Genomic DNA, 9,905 nt, shown 5'->3' with positions numbered 1-9,905 from the left:
TGAAAAGCCTAGCTCAGAGCCTGACCTATAAAGGGTGTTCAATACTTGGAGATTGTATTGAAAATGTATTTATAAGACTCTTGGGAGCAATTTCTAGTAGGAGGAGAGAGAATTTATGAGAATACTGAGCACATGAGAATGAAGGGGGCACCACCATTGGGAGAATATACTCAAATACCAATCACACTGTTTGCGTGAATTCCATGATGTGAGATCTCAAGATGTTCTTGATTTACTCTGTAAATGGTGTTGATACAACTGGCTAACAATTTAGAAAAAATTGAGTTATATCTCTAGCTAACATCATATGATAAAAGGAATTCCAGGTGGATAAAACATTTAAATGGAAAAAGTAAAGCCATTAAATTTTGGAGGAAAATGGATAGGGTTGAATATGTGACCCTGGAACAACATTTTCTAAGCATGTCACCAAAGAAGGACTTAATAAAATTTTAATCTTATACAAATAAGAAGAAAATTTTCTATTTAAAAATCTTAATGAACTAAGGAGGAAAAGAACAAATTGTACTGATATTTGCAAAATATATGACGAAGTGTTACTATTGTTAACCTGTGAGAGATTCCAATAAATTAGTATGAAAAATATAAACAAATCAATAGAAGAATGTGCAAAGATCATGAACAGCCATTTCAAAAAAGAAGAAAGAGAAATTGCCAATAAGAACATGAAAAAAATAGACCCTCTTAGCAGTTTAAAACTTGTCGGTTGAAACAAAGAAATATAGATAAACAACAAGGACCTACTGTATAGCACAGGGAGCTATATTCAATATTTTCTAATAATCCATAATGGAAAAGAATATGGAAAAAAATATATATTCAAACATATATACATATATATATGAATCACTTTGCGGTACACCTGAAACGAACACAACATTGTAAGTCAACTATACTTCAATTCAGAAATAATCTGCAAAGTCCCTTTTGTTAGGCAAAATATCATGTTCTCAGATTCTAGGGATTACAATATAGACATCTTTAGGGTCATTATTGCGTCTACCACAGTAGGTTAAAAACTATTTACTTTTATGTAGAATTCTCATACCTCTCTGCTCTGGATGAGAACACCAGTACCCAGAGCAGTCAAAATCCATACTAGACAGCAACCTGCAGGGTCAGTTTGCCTAGCATTTGAGTAGCCTGGGCCTTGCAACACCACCCCAGCCTTTTCTTTCCTTTTTTTCTTTTGATATTTATTTATTTATTTTTAAACTCTTTATTGGAGTATAATTGCTTTACGCTGTTGTGCCAGTTTCTGCTGTACACCAAAGTGGATCAGCTGTATTTATACATATATCCCCATATCCCCTCCCTCCCACGACTCCTTCCCACCCTCCCTATCCCACCCCTCTAAGTTCACCAATTATCCAGTTGACCTCCCTGTGTTATGCAGCAGCTTCTCACTAGCTATCTATTTTACATTTGGTGGTATATATGGAATCTAAAAAAATGGTACTGATGAACCCAGTGGCAGGGCAAGAGTAAAGACGCAGATGCAGAGGACGGTCGTGAGGACACGGTGGGGTGGGGGAGGGGGGGTGGCGAAGGGGAAGCTGGGATGAAGCAAGAGAATAGTAGTATCGACACATATACACCCCAGCCTTTTGCGTTTATTTTCTGTAACTTAAAAAGAAGTCCATCTTTCAAAATGTTGATTCTGAACTTTTAAAAACCTCTATTAAGTAACCATAAATAGTAATTTTTTGTCTCCTTTCTCATCCCTCCACTTTAACAGTGTGCGAAATATGATTTTATACCCAAAACCATTTTCTTCCTTTTTTTTTTTTTGTAAGTATTAAATTTGAAGGCTGAAACAAAGGAAAGCACCTCATCAAGGAGTAATGAGTTTACCTTGCAAGTCAGGGTGAAAAAATTCCCTCTGATCCAGACTTGCAGTAGTCTGCATCCTTCTTAATCGATTTTACACTTCACTTGCAGACACAAAAATACCTGATCCAAATGAGAAATCGCAATGGCTTGAGGTCGCGTTTTTGAGTGAATCAGCACAAAGTTGTTCCACAAATGTTTCCGTCATTTTTAAAAGGCAATGAAATTAAGTGGAAAAACCTCAGTCAATCACTACATTCTGCCTCGTGTTTCCCATTTACAAGTTTGGAAGAGCCCTATCTCTCCTTATCTTAATATGTAATTTTAAAATTTGACATGTACAGGCTAATGGACCTTTATAGCATTAGGTTACCTTCATGTAGTTGTTTCACATGTGCTGAAGGTTAAGTTCAATTTTATGGACACACGTCAAAGTTTTGCAGTTGTGTTCTCTTCATTCTAAGCATTCGGTCAATCTCTCACTCAACTCACTGAACATCTGGCAAGTATCTATTCCTTCAATAAATATTCAATAAAATGTCTGCCTTGTGCTCTGAAAGGGCAGACTAGAAATTCCCGTACAACATAATTACAAAATTTAGACAAGTGCGTAAAACCTTGAATGTGGAATAAACTGTAAGCATAAACGTTGAAGAATGGGCTTGGAAAAAGCAGCATAAATGAATTGGCAGATAGAAGATGGGACATTGGAAAAGCTACAGGGAACCTAAGACCTTCAGTGAGTCATTTTGTATCGACTCTCCTGTCTTTGATAGAATAAGCAAAAAAAAAAAACAAACACAGGTAGCCCTTTCAGATCATTTACAATATTTTAACACTCAAATGGACAACCACATTCAATATAAAATTAATTCAGTTTATTTAAGCCAAAAATTTCTAACAATATACATACCACACACGTATATACGGGTAAGAGTAAAATGCCTCCGTGCCTAAAGCTCCAGATGGAGGACTGTGATGGTTCTTTAATAGTCCTGTAGCTGTAAATGTACTCTGTTTCTCTCTCCAGTGGGTAGGTAGATTGATAGTCTGGACAGAACCCAGAACAAGAGATATATTTGCTTTGAGGTCCAGAGTTTTCATCCGGAGGTTAAACCTTTAAGTATTAGGAGGGTGTGAGGAGAGCTTGGACCACAGAGGTGGGAGCTAGTGCCATTGATCACGAGAGCTTAGGGTTCTTATCTTTTATCACAGGGAATTCAATTTCTGTGATTGGTTACCCTATGATTGTCACTATTCATTCCCTTCTGGAAAGAGGCTGCATGCAGTCTAGATAAACTCCTGTGTTGCTCTAGATAGGATTCGTGTATGTGTTGACTTTGATACCCCCACCCATCTAACTGCCCAATTCTATTAATCTTCAAATTAAGCAACACTCACATGTTGGTTCAGAGCAAATGTTGCTGTCAGAAATGGAACTTCCCAGTCACGATGCACATTCACATAGCCGTATACTCTATGGTGGGCGTTCCAGGCAGTTGGAAAAGTGGGATGGGAGTCCTAGAACTAACTTCGACAGACCTGGTTATTTGGGGAGGCAGTCCCCAAATTGGGACAGAGAAAGACAGGAAGCTTGAGATGGAAAAACTGGATGAGGCACTTAGATTTGATCCATTTACGCTGTCTCATCGAAGCTTTTTTTTTTTTTTAAAGAGCAAGGGAGAGCAAATTTATACCCATAGGAGTGGGCTTCAGTGGGTTGGGATAGGAAAAATTCAAAAGCTAACAGTAAGAAACAACATATTTGAAATTTATTTCATCATTAGATTGCATCTAAAATTTTTCTTTTGTTCATTTTTAAAAATCCCACTTTTTCACATAATCATAATGTATCAAATTATTTAGCATCTACAGTAGTGGATACCTTAGGAATATACATTTTAAAAAAATTTGATGCAATTTAGCTTAGTAGGTAAACATGCAGGCTATGACCAGATGAACTTCCGGTTAAAATTTCAGCATTATACCACTTTCTAGCTGTGGACATAAAGCAAAGTATTTAACCTCTCTTTATGCCTCAGTTTCCTTATCTGTAAAGTAAGGGTGATTATGTTAGTACCTATCTCATAGGGGTGTTGGGAGGGTTAAAGGAGAAGAGGCACTTGAAGAACTAAAAACCATGTTTTGCACCTAGCAAATGCTCAACAAATGTTAATTATGTTACTATTATTATTATCCCAAAGTTTAGGGTATCTTTGGCTCTGTACTATAGTTAAAGAATGAAGGCTACTGGCAAGCATTGTAGCCTGAAATAGAAACGCTACTATAACAGGGCAAAAACAACCTCCTTTCCCAAATTACCTGCAGAGATGATAATTTCACACAAACTCTCAGTGGTGCCATGAAACATCGTGCCAGTTGGTGGGAAGGGTGACTGGGTGTGGTACCCCACCTCTCTGGCTCCTCTTGGGAGCTGAATCACCAAGCTACGGAACTCCTCTGGATTTGATGAGAACTTCCGCTACGGCAAAGCACGAATTTACTCTAGCAGGACTTCAAGAGTTGGGATGAGAAGAGCAGACAGTAGCTTTTCAGCAAAGCTCTGCTGGATAGAATTTTTGCCATTGGCCTGACACTTTAAAATAAGACTGTAGGGGACTTGCACTCTGTCCAAATACGGTTAGCTTCTTCAAAGAATCCCTAGTACCATAAGGAAGAAATCATCACACCCTCACCTTCCCATCTTATACCCTTCTTATAATTTGCACAAAACACATGGCTGGATTAAGTCTTTTACAGGTTTCAGGTACTGAAAATACCATGATGCCATCCGGACCCGCTGACCCGCAATACATCATTCAAAATAGCCATTAAGTCTGTAAAGGCAATTGTAGCAGTTATTACCTTGAACTTGCATATTTACTTATCCGGCACTGACAGGAGACCAAGTTTTCTGAGGGCACTGATTAGTGCTTTATCCATTTCTGGGTCCCCAGTACTTAACACAATGCCTGGCACATAGTAATTACCAAATAAATAAATAAATAAATAAATAAATAAATAAATAAATAAAAAATAAAAAAAGAAGAAGAAGAAGATAAATATGTAAATAAATGAAAGAATGAATGACTTAATTTTATGGCAGTCTGTCTATAGAGTGGCCCTGGCATAGATAAGGGAGATGATTATGTAATTTTAGTATCAATTTAAGCAGGGAATTGAATACTTTAGGGAAAATTGTTCATTCTTCTTGGATGTTTGAGTATATGTCTGACTGCCCTCAGCAATGGAAGAACAGATTACAGGGGTTTGGAAAAATTTTTAGGCATTTTCCAGAACTATTCAGAAATTGCGATTCCTGAGCAGAAAGTCTGACCTCAATGGTGTCAGGAGCATGTGCAGAGGCTGCCTATTGGGTGATGAATTCCCGTGATGCTTGAGGCATTTCCTTGCTCAGGGCATCAACTTAAGGAGGTTGAAACAAAACAGTGCAAAGCAATCGCACATTCCTAGGAGTGCTTTGGAGTTTGAGAAGATTCCTTACCATTAGAATCTTAGAACCCTGAGATTCTAAGGATTCCTGAGATTTTTAGGAATCCTAAGATTCCTTAAGGAGGTCACCTTATAAAGGAAGAAAATGAATGAGATATAAATCGGAGAGACAGGGACAGATGAGATGAATTAATCTTATAGTGCAGTTTTATTTTATGTGTAGAAATACACAGAGAAAATTACACATAGAAGGTTAGAGCTGGCTGGAAACTTTGGGAAGATTTGATTCTGAATTCTCCATTCTACAAATCAGGGAGCCGGGGCCAGGGTGCTTAAGCAAATTGTCCAGAGTGACACAGGGGAATTAGTGGCAGAGCCAGGATTGCAAAGTGGGGCGCCTGGTTTCTAACCCCTGCTCTTTCCACTCTCTGAGCTGCCTGTCTGACCCGGGTGCAGAAGGAGAAAGCACTCCTGGGGTTGTTTGGAAGAGCCTTTGTCATCTGGCTGCCACACTCATGGGAGAGCCAGACCACTTGATGGTGGAAAAAGACGATGGAAATGAAAAATACGAAGATGGAACTGCAATTTTATATGGAAAACATGAACCAACTATGGTTTGAAATATTAAAAATAGGTTAAATTCAATTGAAATTCTATTGGACACTAACTTAAGGGCTATAAACAAAATGTCTGGAAAAGTTTATGCAGCTATCTTCCTTTTTGCTTCATTAGGCAAATTAACAGGACTGTCCCCATCCTCAGGGAACATATTTAAGGGTTAAAAACATTAACTGTAATAAAGAAAATGTAATGAAATATAGAACAAGGATTACTCCCATGATCTCTTGGCCTTGCCCTATGTGATGTAGATCCAACAGCCCTGGGCTGGAAATGAAAGAATTGGATTCTAGTCCTATTTAAGCAATGACTGTATTCACTTCACCGACAATATTCCTCTGGGGTTCAGTTTATTTATCTGCAAAATGAGGGAATGGTATGAGATGTAGTATCTCTAATAGTCTTTCTCAAATTTAACATTCTGAGACTTACCTTTCTTTAAAAAAAGAAACGAGTAGACATTCATTCATTAACCATCCACTATCCATCAGGTATTGTGCATACAAAGCTGAACAAGACAGGTATGATCATGACCTCAGGGAACGTAGAAAGACAAGAAATAAACGAGAAACACTAACTAGATACCTTATGAAGCTTTATCTATATTAAGTAGATAATATGACTAGTAATTGGAGCTAAGCTGGGTTAGAAAGTGAATGTCAGCAGTGGAAGGCTCTTTTGGGTCTGCTCCAGGGAAGACCTCAAGTTCAAGACAAACATTCAATTGCCTTGGAAAGAATGTCCCTAGCAGAGAAGGCTACATATGTAAAGGCCCTGAGGTCAGAAAGAACTTGCTATAATTGAGGACCTGACAGAAAGTGGCTGTGGCTGCGAGATGGTGATCAAAGGGGAAAGAATGCATGAAATGAGAACAGAGCAGGTCTTGCAAGATGTTGGAGACTGTGGGAGGCAGTTTGCATTTTACCCCAAGGGCAATGGGAAGCCATAGGAGGCTTTAAAGCAGATGAGGAACGTGATTTAATTCACACATCAGGAAGATGACTTTCAATTCTGTGTAGAGAGAAGGTAGAGGGGTAGGGGTACAGAAGGGAGGTAATTGCAGTACTTTAGTTAAGCAGGGTGGTGGCTTGGATGAGAGCTACACAGTGGAAATGAAAGGGAGGGAGTAGATGTAAGACATATTTTTAGAGGCTGTGTTGATGGGACTTATTATTAGCATGTAGATGAGACGAAAAGAGAAGTCAAGGTCAAAGAAGATTTGAGTATCTAAGTAGATGGTGGTGCCATTTACCTGGGAAGGCTGAAAAAAAAAAAAACGGATTCAGGTGGAGACAAAAATCAGTAGTTCTGTTTGGCCTGGTCAACTTTGAGTTGACTCTTAGACATGGACAGGGACATGTTCAGCAGATAATTGGTTACATGAGTCTGGTTATCAGAGGAATGGTCTAGGCAGAAGAGGAACACATTTTTGGAATGTCAGAATATAGTTTATAGTTAATAGCCCAGGCTGTGAGGATACCTAGAGAGGGGATGAAAATAGGAAAGAATGCCTGGGATTGTGACATAAAGCGGAGGAGTCTGCTGCAGAGGCTGAGAAGGAATGACCAGTGAGGTACCTGAACTAAAAGTCTCATAAGCAAGAAGACAATGTTTCAAAGAGGGAAGAGTCAGCTCTGTTGAAAACTACTGAGAAATTGAATAAAATGTAGATTGAAAAATGTCATTAGGTTTGGAAACAGAGATAACCAGCGACTTTTACAAGAGAAGATTTTTGAAATAGTGGTGAAATGAAAATTACATTAGAATGATATAAAAAATAATTGTAAGATGAATATGTGGCATAAGTGTATAGAAAATTTTAAAGAAGTTTTGCTGTGAAGACCTGCAGAGAAATAATATAGTGGCCAGAAAGACTTGAAAAATCAAGAGAAGATAATTTTTTTAAAAAGATGCAAAACAGTAGAACATAAAAAATAACTGGTTATCAATAGCCTGATAAACAATGAGAGATAAATCATGTAGAGTAGGGATTGGCAAACTATGGCCCTTGGGCCAGATGTGGTCTGTTGCCTATTCTGGTAGACACCTTGATGGCCCGATGAACTAGAAATAGTTTTTACATTTGTGAGTAGTTAAAAAAAAAAATTAGAAAAAAATATTTAGTGACACTTGGAAATGATACAAAATTCAAAAAAAAATTGACACTAAAAAGTGTCCACGAATAAACTTTTATTGGAACACAGCTACGTCTACTAGTTAATGTATTACCTGTAGCTGCTTTTGTGATGGGAGGGCAGGGTTCTGAGATCACAGCTGAGAACGTATGGCCCCCAAATCTAAAGTGTTTACTATCTGGGCCTTTAGGAAAAAAGTTTGTGGATTCCTGGTGTAGAAGAAAAATGAACGTACTTGATGAGAAGACCTTGTAAAAGGATTGTGGCTGGGTCCCAGAGGGTGAGAGGGGCTGGTCTCCCCCAGGGTCAGGGCACTTTATCAGTAGAGCCGGAAGTTACACAGGAGTGTGGATGCAGAGTGTCCTGAGTTTGGTGACGGTGGGACAAGATCATCCTTTGATGCCTTTGTTTTCTCAGTGACAAGGAGGTGACCTGACACAGGCATGGAGTTACCCTGGAAGTTTGATGTAAGCCTTCTTTTCCTCAAGAAGGGAATGTCACAGTGAAACAAAGATCCAGGTATAAAATTCATGACTTGCAAGTTTCAAAAGTGAAGTACAGTGGAATATCTTTAAACTTGGAACAATCCTCTGAGCTGGAGAAGGAAAGAAAGACCTTGAGAGAAAACACATTAGTTTGATGCCGATGATTATCAGAAGGGCTCTGCTCCTTCCCTTCTCCTTGGATTAGTCATAATCCCCCAGGAGGGAGGAGGTAGCTCTCCACCCTCCGTGTAATGGGGCATCTTCAAATAAAGGGAGCAATGCCTGGATTTTGCCCTTTGAACCCTGGGAACCAGCAGCCTTACAGATATTTTCCCAAGTGATTATGACATAGAAACAGATGAAGAGATGTGCCCACATGGGGAGCAGGGTGGAGAGAGATGAGATAGTCCTGCTGAGTTGTCTGTAGCTACAAAATATTGTGGTGGGAAATCCAGCTGTGGCCTGGGGCCATGCAGCCACAGCAGCAGTGGATGGAAGCATGGGAGCACATGGAAGGGGTGGCTGGAAGACAGGGACCAGACATGAGTGATAGCAAAGGGGGCCACGGACATCCCAGGAAGTCTAAGGAAAACGCTGGATCAAATAAGGCTTTGTAAACCTCAGTGGGAGTCAGCAGGTGTGGCTGGTGACCGAGACCGAGGTGTCTTACTCTGGATGCTAAGCTAGTTCTGATTCTTGGAGGCCACCACAAAGTGGGGCAGCGGTAGAACCATATGTTGATTGACTTTACTTAGGACTGATAGAGAAAACTCTTAAGTGACTGAATTTCCCTTGAAACTGCAAAATCCAATCTGCTCTAGGTACCATAGGAGTTTTGGACAGAAACTAGGAAAAATACTTACATTTTTTGCATACTTGAGTTTTGTGGTTTGCAAATTTTAAAAATATTAACAGGAGTTGAAAGAGAGAGGGAAGAGTTTTAAATTGTCAGTTATTCTCTCTAGAAAGGGAAAAATATTTTTCCCATGTAAATGACTTCTTCTGGATATACTGTTTCCTTCTTTAATCATAATGGCCATCATAATTATTATTATGTGTGGAACATGATCTAAAAGACTTTATGTGCACATTTCATTCAATCCCCACATTATTCTATGAGCTAAAAGGAATTATGATCATTTTATAGATGAGAAAACAAAGGTCTGGATAATAATTTAAATAATATTAAATAATTTGCCAAATGTCACAGAGCAGAATCTACTTGATTCCAAAGCCTTTCTTTCTAATTTCTCTTTCTAGTTTCCATTTCACCCAGTCAATAACTAATGGTAATAACTTTCATTTGGTAAGACTGCTTTTCCCCCAAAGAATTCATGAACTATATAAGTATCTCCAGGAATTT

Source organism: Hippopotamus amphibius, chromosome 5, assembly GCF_030028045.1.
Source record: "Hippopotamus amphibius kiboko isolate mHipAmp2 chromosome 5, mHipAmp2.hap2, whole genome shotgun sequence".
NCBI classification, from domain to species: domain Eukaryota; kingdom Metazoa; phylum Chordata; class Mammalia; order Artiodactyla; family Hippopotamidae; genus Hippopotamus; species Hippopotamus amphibius.
Note: the sequence above shows the minus strand (reverse complement) of the source record.